Raw genomic sequence first — 12,801 nt, 5'->3', positions numbered from 1 at the left:
CATGTTTCCTTTAGAGTAGACCATAAAATATATATTTTATAATAAAAAAAATTAAAGAGGGGAGTGTTTCCAGCATAATAACACCATGCACCAAAAAAAAAAAAAAAAAAACGAAAGCAGTTTTGCCAAGCTTTGAATATACTCTTGGAACATTTAAAAGTAAGTTAGCAGATGATTTTGTGTTGTAATTACATGATAAAAGACTGCAGATATAAATTGGTGATTTACCTAACCTAACAGTGCCTTAGTGATAAACAACAACATGTGTACTTTCCTTCTTTGAAACAAAGAGGACCATTACACCAATTCATACAATAATGAGTGCATGAAAAAACTCGTCACAAAACATGAAGCAGCATGTTATACATACAGTAGTCCAACTTTTTAATTGAAGATAAACATGAATGCATATACATCACATCACCATAATCGAACACTGACAGGAAACAACTTTGTATAGTTCTGGTTCTCGCTTCAAAAGGAAAACATTTCTTTAAGCGAAAAAGAAAACCTTTTTTTTTTTTTTTTATACGTACATAAAACCATTTTGTCGTAAATGTAGATGAATTTAGTATTAATGAACAATTCCAGTCTGGTTTTAAGCCCTGATGATCTTCTTCTAGCTGTTGACTCTGGTAACTCTGCTGTCTTAGTGCTTTTGACTTTGACTGCAGCCTTTGATACGGTCAACCATTGGATTCTTTTATCCAGACTCAAACAGTGTGTCGGCATTAAGGGGGCATAGCCCTCAAATGGTTTCAATTGTATTTGACAGACAGACGTTTTTCTGTTCTCCTTGAAAAGCTTTTCACCCTCCTGTCAAAGCACTGAGATCATCCAATCATATGCTCCTTGGTGTTCCCGAGATCCAAAATGAAGCTGATCGAGCTTTTTCAGTGGTTGCTTATATGGAATAGATTACCTTTTCACATAAGAAATTTCTCAGATAGTGGTAACCTTTAAGTTGTTGCTTAATAATCACCTGTATTCCTTAGCTTTCATATAAAGATGAGTTTGGAGATTGTGACTTTTCTAATGTGTTTTCATTGGTCAACCGTGGTTGTTTTAAAATGTCCTATATAAATAAAATTGAAATTAAAATATAATATAGTCTTTGATATTAACATAAACTTAACATATTATGATTAAGAATAATTTATATTCTTGTTGCACGTGCATTACTGCTTCACCATAAACACGTTCAAATAAAAATCCAAATTCATTAATTGTTTAAAGTTGTAAATTATTTTAACGGATTTGTAGAGTCATACATTTTAATTTTACTAGTCATTTGAGCTTCAGCTTCAAGATTATAAAAATAAATCACATTATTTTTACTGTCAGATGGACAAACAAATGTTTACTTGAACATTAGCTTCAAGTTTACTAAAACTATTTTTTATTATTTTACTGTGAGATGGACAATTAAGAATCAAATCACTGAGTAGGCCATCTGAAATTAGTGAGGGTTTTCTAATAAAGTGCAAATATGTAAGGTGAAAGCAATATTCATAACAAGATCCACCATAACAAGAATAGCAATGTACAGTAAGACATTTAAGATTATTTACAAGGCATTACTTTTACAAATATGCCTAAATGGATTAGAGTTTAAAAATATATATACAGTAGATAAGAAAATAGACCACTCGTAGTAGCCTAATCTGTCTGTATTTACATTGCGTGTATCTATTTTGACATGCCATTTTTGTCCAGTTCTAGAATGAATCACGCAGTTAAATGTCACTTCCAAAACTTTGAAGCATGTGGGCCGTCGTTCCAGCATGAAAAACAAGACTTTTTTTCAACAGATTATAGCTATGCATAACCTCGAAAGTGCGAAAAAATGCTCACTTTGCAATCACTAAAAAACAGTCACCCATTTCAGATAGTGATCTCACAATGTTATATTAAAATCAATAATGCTGTCTACAGTGTATAATGCATCCCTTACCTGTATTGTGTTGTTCTTTGTTAATGCGAGAGAGCACATATACATGGCACTGAACAAAATCACCGTTGTGAGTCTGATTGGCCATCACGTTCAAGGGATCAACAAACATGCCTGTGATTGGCTAAATATTTTACCTGCAAAAACACACTGTAAAAAGAGAACATTTAAAAAATGCAATCACCACAGTGCTCTTGATTTAATTTTAGGGTGCTTATAATTAAAATTGACTTTATGATGTGTTTTTTTTAACAATGTTTTAATTTTTGAACAAAAATATGTATGTGATCAAACATTAATAATGACACCCCGTAAGGAATAGGCTACATCTTGGAAAGGACGAGCACTGCTTCTTTACTTGTTGAGCAGTGAATGGGGTTGCCTATACATTTGTACATAACGACAATGTATAGGCATAATGCCAAGTCTCCAAATGGAGAAAACCCAGTTAACAACCACATCCCCCTGACAGCATGCAATATGTCATTAGAGATCTGCCTGTAGTTTTTCAATTTAACATAAGCTTTCCTTATCCCAAAGCACTGATATCATCTGTCAATGCCATTTAAACATATCTATACAATTAGCCTAATAGTTAGAGAAGAGACATGAAACAGGGCATACAAATGCACTTGCCAACCTTATGACTTAGAACACAGGTGTCTGTTTTAGGATTTGACATATTTACATACTACATTCAGACTGTAAATTAGAGGTTGGTAAAAAAAAAATCCCATGTATTTGAAAGAAGTCTCTTTATATCATAGTCTGCATTTGTTCGATGAAAAGTACAGTAAAGGCAGTAACATTTTAAATGGTATTATAACTGAAAATATATTTTATTTTTATTATATTTAAAAATATAATTTATTCCTGTTATACAAATCAGAATTTTCAGCATCATTACTCCAGTCTTCAGTGTCACATGATCCTTCAGAAATCAGTCTAATATGCTGATGAACTTGATTTTCTTCTACTTCTTCATTTCTCTTCTCTTTTGAGAGCCAGGTAAATCAGATCAGTGAATGAAGTAAACTCCTGGTTCAGTTTATTTAATACCCTGAGGTGACAAAGCATGAGAGGAAGCTGTAATGTGAGTCATTTTAGCTGTAAACATATCACATATGGATTCGTTTTACCATTGTACAATTTCTCATTAATGTTAATTTTCTCTAGAAAAGACATTGCCTAGAAGAACAACTGTGGTGCATTAAATTAATAGTCTCACTGGATTCCTTTCAAGTAAACAAAACACTTAACATTTCCATTGGCAAGCATATACCTGGCACACTGTCCGTCCATCTAGCCTACCTTTAGCACATCATTAGCATCTGTTATATGGTTAATGAGCCTGTACTTTTGTATCCGTCTGCATTCATTACATTTACCCAGTACTAATTACCATATAGTTCCATCAGATCTCAACAGTTGCCTCACTTATCTCTCAGTAACACCATGTCAAGACCCTGCGCTCCACATGATGTGCAGGTAGAGTCATCCCATTCTTTTCAAGTGGTTGTTAAAGGTCATTTCCAGTCAGGGAATCAGTAGCAAAGGTGTATTCTTGCCCTCATCTATTGAGGTTTTGTCATGGCATCTGTTTCCTATCCTTACTCCGGAGCCTGCAACCACATCAACCATTAAACTATTACCAAAAAAACACATGTTTTCTGTGTTGATATATTTCATGTTAAAAGAAGAGGACGTTTATGGCACATTAAAGGGCTTGATCATGATGGCAATTTGCTTTCTAACATCAAGATCATCTGATTGGACAAAAATTGTGTTGTAGTGAAATCATCAATATTTTTGGCTTTGTTTTCCCATTAAAAGAAAGACTAAACATTTTTATTTTAAATTAAAACCTTTTATTGAGCAATGACACATCACATTGATCTAAATTGACATTTAGAATGTTCAAATAGGTTTCTCTTTCAAATAAAAGCTGTTCCTTTGAACATTTTGAAATTACTGTATTCATCAAAGCATCAAAAAAAATATCAAAAATATCAAGCAGCAGAACTTTTTTTCCCCTTGTATTAATAATAATAAGAAGAAACATTTCTGATCTGCAAATCAGTATATTAGAATAACTTCTTAAAGATCATGTGACATGGACTGGAATAATGACCGCTGAATATTCAGCTTTGCATAACATTTTAAAATTAAATGTATATAAAAACAAAAAAATGTTTTGAATGGCAGGGTCTGGTCTAATTTCTTCTCATTTTTTAAATAATGTTCCCCATGGTTTCCTAAGAACAAGCTTCCCAGGAACAAGCTTTTCCAGCTGGACCCTTGCTCTGAAAAAAGCCGCAGCTGCTTAAACATCCAAACCTTATTCATATTCAACTTTTTTTTGCCCCTACTCACTTGGCAATTTCAGCCTTTGGTATTACAACTCTTTCTTAACTCAGCAAGAGACTGAATATTTAAGTGTTCCAGATCTGCTTTTTATTGTCAACAAACCTTAAGACATTCAGCCTTAAAATAAACTTTTGACTGATTTCAACATATTTAATTCTTTATCTTGCCAGATTTGATGTTCCAGTCTGATTCATGTAAATGGTGCAACATGGGTTTCTTCAGGAGCTTCCCATGACATGAAGTTTAATGCTGTATAGCATGTTACAATATTCTGATATACTGTAGTAAAACACTAGTTCAATATACTATACTAGAAAATACATGCCAAACCCATTTCTGCCAAATTCTCATGAAATCCCACAGAAAAGCTGCATAGACGGAGGTTTGGGAAAGGTTTTGGAGGGGAGACGGGGAGGTTTGCTATAATGTGCTCAAATAATGTCTCCCAGCTGGCTTTGAAAACTGATGGCCAACATCTGGAGGCATGTGGTCAAAGAACTATCTCAGTTAAAGGATGCAAGTCGCGTGCAGAAAAAAAGAAAAAACAAAAAAAAGTTATGAGGTGAGCTATTACAAAGAGTGACTGGATTAGGTCAATATATTGGACGAAATTGAAATGCATGTTTTGTTTAAGTTTGGTTCAATGAAGTGCACTTGAAAACATGGCGAGTGAGCAACATGAATTAGCTTAAGCAATGAGAGCTGTGAGAGTTCCATGGTGGACGTTTAAGTTAGTTTAAACAAACTCCGGCCAATAGAGAACCGTATACCAATACCATTTGAAACACTTAGTCAAATGACACATGCAATCTTGTTACAGCTCAAAGGAAAAGCTGAGTCACAGGCTTAAATTAGGCAGGAAAACCCACTTGAATCAAAACACTTCATAGTAATATAAGCATGGATCATCACTAACATACTGGAGTTGTTACAGTGTGATCCACTCTAGATAATTGATTATCAGCCTATGCCATCCTGATGAATGCTGGCATCATAAATTGTTGGATTGAATTAAGATGAAATTCATGGAACAACTCATGGAAATGTGTCTGGTTTTCTTACTTATTTAAGCAAAGGTGAACTCCAGATAAACAGGTCACAAATGTTGTTTGCCATTTAACTGTAATGAGAATTTTTTTTTTTTAAATTCCAATTCAGTTCCTGAAATTTAATTGAGGAAACAAGCAGGAACTGTAGTTGATATTTGAATTATCATAAAAAAAAACTCACATAATCCCAGTAAGTGTATTTTGAACTAAACAAAAACGAAAAATTCCAATCATATTCAGATTTACTTTTGATCGTGTATACTTTTGTTGAAGCCATCAGTCTGCATTATTTTAATTTATTTTTTAAAATAATCATGTTTAGCACCAGAATTATACTTTTGGTAATGGCCGTCACCGGCAGGGAACACAGTTGCCATGAATGGGTGCACTTGGTCTGCAGTGATGTTCAGATACCTGACAGCTGTCAGGAATTGTGCTATTAGGATAAGTGTCCCACGAAAACGTTGCCAACCACTTAACCTGTCTGTGTTCACCCAACACTGCATCCAGTGGCCACAGCCTCTGTTGGTAATCAGCATATCCACGCTTGGCCATCAACGTGATGCACTAGGACTCTTGATTCTTCAGACCAGGTCACTTTCTTCCAGACATCCATGGTCCAGTCTTGATGATCTTGGGCCCATTTCATGCATTTTTGGTAATGGTGTGCAGTTTGTGGCATCAATGAGCTCTGGATGACACACAGCTGGACAACTGTTCGTCGGTTGCCCATCTTAAATCTGAAATTTGCACAACTATTTGAACTTTGGATACAATCAGCAGTCATTATATCTGAGCAGGACAACAGTCTTGTTCTTCAGTTTGAGAAGAAGATCATTGGACACTGTCAAGGCTAAAGGCCACCGGCTGAAAAACACAGACTCCGAAGACTAATTAAAGGTCACAACTAAAAATCATCCAGCCTTATAGACAAAAATCAGCAAATGAGTAATGAATATGTCTTGTTCTGATCTGCACCTGCAAAAAGATAAAAGTGTAAAAGTGTCTTATCAAATGACGGTTTACAAATTCATCCCTCCTCTGTTCAACATGGCACGGATGTGAGCGCAACCACACCGTATTTACAGTGCAGAAGTAGATGACTCAGTGGAACTGTCAACACACTGTACACTTAAAAAAGGAATATTCTGTGAATATGTGGGAAGCTCATGCTCTCAAAGGGATTCACTGTTATGAAGGTCTGTCCAGCACGAATCATTGGTTAGGGGAACGAGGGAGTATAATGTAACTGGTTATGCTGACTATAAAACTTGGAACAATAGTGAATAGAACCAGATGCCAATTGCAATATCACTTATCTGGCTTTGAAAAGCAGACTAAATGTTATCTTAAGCTAAATGTCATAAAGTATGATTGGGCTGCTGCCTTGGTTTTATTAAAAACAGGTCTGCACAGTAAGCGTGTGTGCACTGAATTGCCAATATTCTTTTTTTATTGTGCTTCCTTTTTTCTAAACCTGTGGTTTACTATGAAAGGAAATTGGTTCTGCTGCTAATTCCAAGATAGGGCACCATGATCCTGTGATGAGAGTACATATGGCACACACACATTTTTTTTATTTCCCCTAATTTTAACCTTTAATTTTTTTGAGTTGCACACAAGCAGGAAAATCTAATTTCATAAGAAAGAGTTTTTGTGAGTTCTTCAGAATTACAGACAGGAGTCCAATTTTCAGTTTAATTAACTAATTAACTAATATGGAGTTGTATGGAAGCTATTTCTGCCACGCACACACACAAAAAAATTAAAATCATGCTTTGATAAAACATAATTATGACGTAAATCATATTTATGACTAGATTTTTATTTTTGTTATAATCTAGACATGTATAGGTTATTCTGTAGCAGAGTTGTTCAGCAGGGTCTTGATATAGTGGAGTAATAGATTTTGAGCTTGTAACTAGAAGGATGTAAATAGTTCTTGCAGTATTACCATTCCAATGTCTCTAAAACAGAACAAACTCGGTCACCCTTCATTTAGACCCCTTCCATCCCCCTTTTTCCCCTCCATCCCTTTCTCTTATTTTTAAGGAAATATGCAAAAGTTGCCAAGAAACAAGGGAAAAAATGCAAACCCATTGCAGTCTCACAAGGACTGCCTCGTTATTCTGCAGAAATTCAGCTGAAATAGTGTTCCTGCTAACTCCACAGTGCTGCCTCATTTCTCTTCACACAGGTGCTTGACATCTGATTTTTTTTTTTTTGTCAGAATGTTATTAGATGAGCGAGTCAAAGCTGTTTCACAGAGCTATGTTTATCAGTCTTGCACCAGTTCTGAACATTTTACATTTTTGGCAAATCTAATGCACAAAATTGAACGTGTATCAGACAGTAGGTCCTGCATCCCAGTTTGCATACTATTCATCATAAACACTGTGCAAGAGTAGCTTGTGCTTCTTAAATAATAGCATATTAAAAATAGGATGCCAAAAGCCCCAAATTTGAGATGGATTTTGGATGTATGTATTATGCAGATAAAACAGGGAGATGCAGACCCCAATATCTAGACACAGACATTAAATCAAGAAAAACAAGGTAATTACAGTACTAACTGAGGAAAAGATTTGTTTTCATCTGCTAATCAGTGTATTGGACTATATAGAACATGTAGAGCTCAAGGTCAGAGAGAGAGAGGGCATGCATATCCGCAAGTTTATGAGTGCGACCTTGGAAATATGTGTTTTAAGTGTGTGTGTACACAATCGAGTGTTTTACTGTTTTTTACTTATCTGAGCCTCAGATCTGTTAACTATAGTAGTCCTACCAAGTTATAATCAATGTCTAATCCTCCTTCACACTTTGGCATCAGTTTCACGCTTATTTTGCTCAAATGCCTAATAAAACAGCTTTAATGGCCCTGTTTTATTCCACACAAAACAAAAAATTAAAAAGGAGCCATTAATGATCTTTAATTGTGCTACATTTGACATTATTGGACAAAATAATCTACAATTTTTCCACCACAGCAACCATCACAATATAGGCTTCACTATTTTACATACCGTAGGCCTAGCTGTAGCCAGTGTATAGGTTTTTTGTTTGTTTGTTTGTTTGTTTTTTTACCACCTAGAAATATCAATTTACAATATCAATTACACTGTGACTGATAAGAAGGCGAAAAGCTGCAGTTAATTTCTCACACTCCCGCCAAACTTCATTACCTGAGGCTGTTAGGTGAGCCAAAAATGCTACAAGCTATACACACTGCAATTTACCACAGTGAATTCCACTGACACTTAACTGTAGTCAAACATTGGGTTAGTGATAAGAAACTTCTTTGACACCCTAGCAACCACTGAGAACACCCTAACAACTGTATAGCATTGCCCAAGCAAATTAAATATGTTCTAAGAACATTTTACTAACGATCCCATTAACTTCTGAATGTTCTCTGAACGCTCTAAATGTTATTGTTTCTTATGCAAACATTAATGGTACATTGCATTTTATCAGTTTGCAAAAGTTATTCCAACAAACCTTTTTACATTTTCTGTAAACATTCTAAAACAACTATACAGTTACAAAAAATAATAAATATAATAAAAAAAACGAATGTTAGCTTAACTTTCAATGAATAAAGTATACATAATGTTTTTGTGTATATTTTGTGAATATGAAAAACCAGATAACTTTCAATAAACATTCTATTAACATTTTTCGCTGTTCTGATAATGTTTCCTGTTAGCTTGGGCACTAGCATCATGGTGTTGAATATTGCATGAGCAGGTACCAATCAAATTTCCTGTATATTATAGCCCATTTGTTGTAAAATGATTTATTACAGTATCTATTTATGTCTTCCCACTCTCTTCCTCCTGCATTTGGAATTTAAAGGGCTTCCTGTGCTGCTTTTCTATCTTATGTAACCTGGGTTCATTTGGGATATTTGTGCAAGCGATAAGAAATTCTATGGAACTTTGGAAAGGATATGGAAGTTATATTTTCTTTCTATTTTCTCTCTCACTCTTTTGTTTGCCTTTCATTCTCTCCACACTTGGGAAGTCCCAAATTCAGCCTATCCGTTTCTCCACACCTGGCAGTACAGGACGAATGGCATTCAGGTGGCATGATGAGATGATCCGTCATTTCCTCTGCTCATGTGGTGCCATTTGATTGTGCGCTTTTACAGTTTTCTTGTGTGCTTCAATGCTAGCAGAGAGTTCAGCAGGAGTCAGTTTAGTGTGCATTTGCTGGGTGTTTATGTACTTATGTTAAAGAAAGAGTCTACTAGAATATGAATGTTTATGTATATCATTTGGAGAAGGTAAGTCAACTCTTGTCAGTCGTGACTGGTGAACGCTCTGTCACATGCCTACAATTGAAAATAATTTGTTATATTTTGCTGTGTAATTTGTCTAAGGAAACGACTATGACTGTAACCATGGCTGAAAAAAAAAAAAAATCTTGGCGAAGCTCATAATGCCTTGTGAGAGCATGTTCAGGTCATATTTTCATTTATATATATATATATATATATATATATATATATACAGTCGTGGCCAAAAGTTTTGAGAATTACATAAATATTGGAAATTGGAAAAGTTGCTGCTTAAGTTTTTATAATAGCAATTTGCATATACTCCAGAATGTTATGAAGAGTGATCAGATGAATTGCATAGTCCTTCTTTGCCATGGAAATTAACTTAATCCCAAAAAACCTTTCCACTGCATTTCATTGCTGTCATTAAAGGACCTGCTGAGATCATTTCAGTAATCGTCTTGTTAACTCAGGTGAGAATGTTGACGAGCACAAGGCTGGAGATCATTATGTCAGGCTGATTGGGTTAGAATGGCAGACTTGACATGTTAAAAGGAGGGTGATGCTTGAAATCATTGTTCTTCCATTGTTAACCATGGTGACCTGCAAAGAAACGTGTGCAGCCATCATCGCATTGCATAAAAATGGCTTCACAGGCAATGATATTGTGGCTACTAAGATTGCACCTAAATCAACAATTTATAAGATCATCAAGAACTTCAAGGAAAGAGGTTCAATTCTTGTAAAGAAGGCTTCAGGGCGTCCAAGAAAGTCCAGCAAGCGCCAGGATCGTCTCCTAAAGAGGATTCAGCTGCGGGATCGGAGTGCCACCAGTGCAGAGCTTGCTCAGGAATGGCAGCAGGCAGGTGTGAGCGCATCTGCACGCACAGTGAGGCCAAGACTTCAGGAAGATGGCCTGGTGTCAAGAAGGGCAGCAAAGAAGCCACTTCTCTCCAAAAAAAACATCAGGGACAGATTGATCTTCTGCAGAAAGTATAGTGAATGGACTGCTGAGGACTGGAGCAAAGTTATATTCTCCGATGAAGCCTCTTTCCGATTGTTTGGGGCATCTGGAAAAAGGCTTGTCCGGAGAAGACAAGGTGAGCGCTACCATCAGTCCTGTGTCATGCCAACAGTAAAGTATCCTGACACCATTCATGTGTGGGGTTGCTTCTCATCCAAGGGAGTGGGCTCACTCACAATTCTGCCCAAAAACACAGCCATGAATAAAGAATGGTACCAAAACACCCTCCAACAGCAACTTCTTCCAACAATCCAACAACAGTTTGGTGAAGAACAATGCATTTTCCAGCACGATCACCGTGCCATAAGGCAAAAGTGATAACTAAGTGGCTCGGGGACCAGAATGTTGAAATTTTGGGTCCATGGCCTGGAAACTCCCCAGATCTTAATCCCATTGAGAACTTGTGATCAATCCTCAAGAGGCGGGTGGACAAACAAAAACCCACTAATTCTGACAAACTCCAAGAAGTGATTATGAAAGAATGGGTTGCTATCAGTCAGGATTTGGCCCAGAAGTTGATTGAGAGTATGCCCAGTCGAATTGCAGAGGTCCTGAAAAAGAAGGGCCAACACTGCAAATACTAACTCTTTGCATAAATCTCATGTAATTGTCGATAAAAGCCTTTGAAACGTATGAAGTGCTTGTAATTGTATTTCAAAACATCACAGAAACAACTGAAACAAAGATCTAAAAGCATCTATATAAGATTTATATAAATAAAAATGTGTTTAATTTAAACTCTCCAAAGAGCAGAGTATAATGTCTTTATTGATAACATCTGGTAGTAATTTCCCTATGCATTCTCTAGAAAACTGTAAAAAGATGCCATAACTCTTGTTTTCTTTGAAAATGAAGTATGGTCACTGTGCTGAAATATGCTTTTGCAGTTTGCTTTTCATTAAAGCACTTCCACAGAAGACCATGTGAGAATTCCTGCTATTAATTCAGCACATTTAAAAAAAACAAAAAATTCAATAAGATGCCCTCATTTCGGTCTTTGTGAACATATGTGGATGATCCACACACCCTCTCCTCTTACCACCAGATATCCATCAAAAGCCTGATGAGAGCATGTCCAGGTCATATTTTCTCTCTAAAACAAACAAACAAACAAAATTAAAGAAATAAGAAAGTTATCTTGCATATGAACATTAAGCCCATTTTTATGACCATTAAAATTGGGACATTATTGCCATGATAATTAAGCACAAATTTTCATTACTGTAATGCAAAACCATCTCATTCTCATTACCATAATATAAAAAAGTTATATATTCGAACGTTAAAATACTTATACACTAAAAAATAATGTGAATTAATAAATAAAGAACTCCCAGGTGCATTAGGTGCAGTATTTAAGGGGAAAATTATTATGAAAATTAAGTTGTAAATACAAAATTTAAAAAAATATAAAAAATTCTGAGTATGGGTCACCATACTTGGCTGAATGTCACATCACTTAATTGAAAATAGCATATTTTCTTAGTGATAGATGATATTTACACTTAAAAAATTTGCATTATTTTTAGTGATATTCAATTTACACTAAGTGCAAATAGCTAGATTCTATTTATAATATGTTAAAATAGCAGTATATTCTGCTAATTATTTGTTGCAAATATCTGCACCTCAGCATTGTAATACATTATAAAACAGTATGCAATAATAACTTACCGATTTATTTCAAATAAATATATTGATTTAATTTAAATGATTAAAAGGATGCCACCTAATTCGGACAAAAGCTCCACACCTACCCTAACCCTACCCGATACTTTATTTTCAACTTTTTGACTATTTTCTTAATTTTTATTAAAAAGAAACGCTTTTCTGATGTGAATTGAAATTTTAAAAAGGGAGAAAAAAAGTTTGCCGTGAGGCAGATTCAAATCCGGGTCGATTGCATCAAAAGGAATATGACACTCGTCTTATCACCTATGCCACTGAATGACTGTCTTTTGTAATATTGACTAGCCCAGTCACACGTTGGTGGGTGAAGCTGGTGTCTCTGCCAACAAGGGCGACCTATTTGCACTTAGTGTGAATAGACACTCCGATTTTTTTTTAGATTTCCAACAATTAAACAGTTGCCCACAGAAAAACAGCTGCAGCACCCTCAGCACACAAACTT

The sequence above is a fragment of the Carassius carassius genome, chromosome 38 (genome assembly GCF_963082965.1).
Source record: "Carassius carassius chromosome 38, fCarCar2.1, whole genome shotgun sequence".
Taxonomy (NCBI): Eukaryota; Metazoa; Chordata; class Actinopteri; order Cypriniformes; family Cyprinidae; genus Carassius; species Carassius carassius.
Note: the sequence above shows the minus strand (reverse complement) of the source record.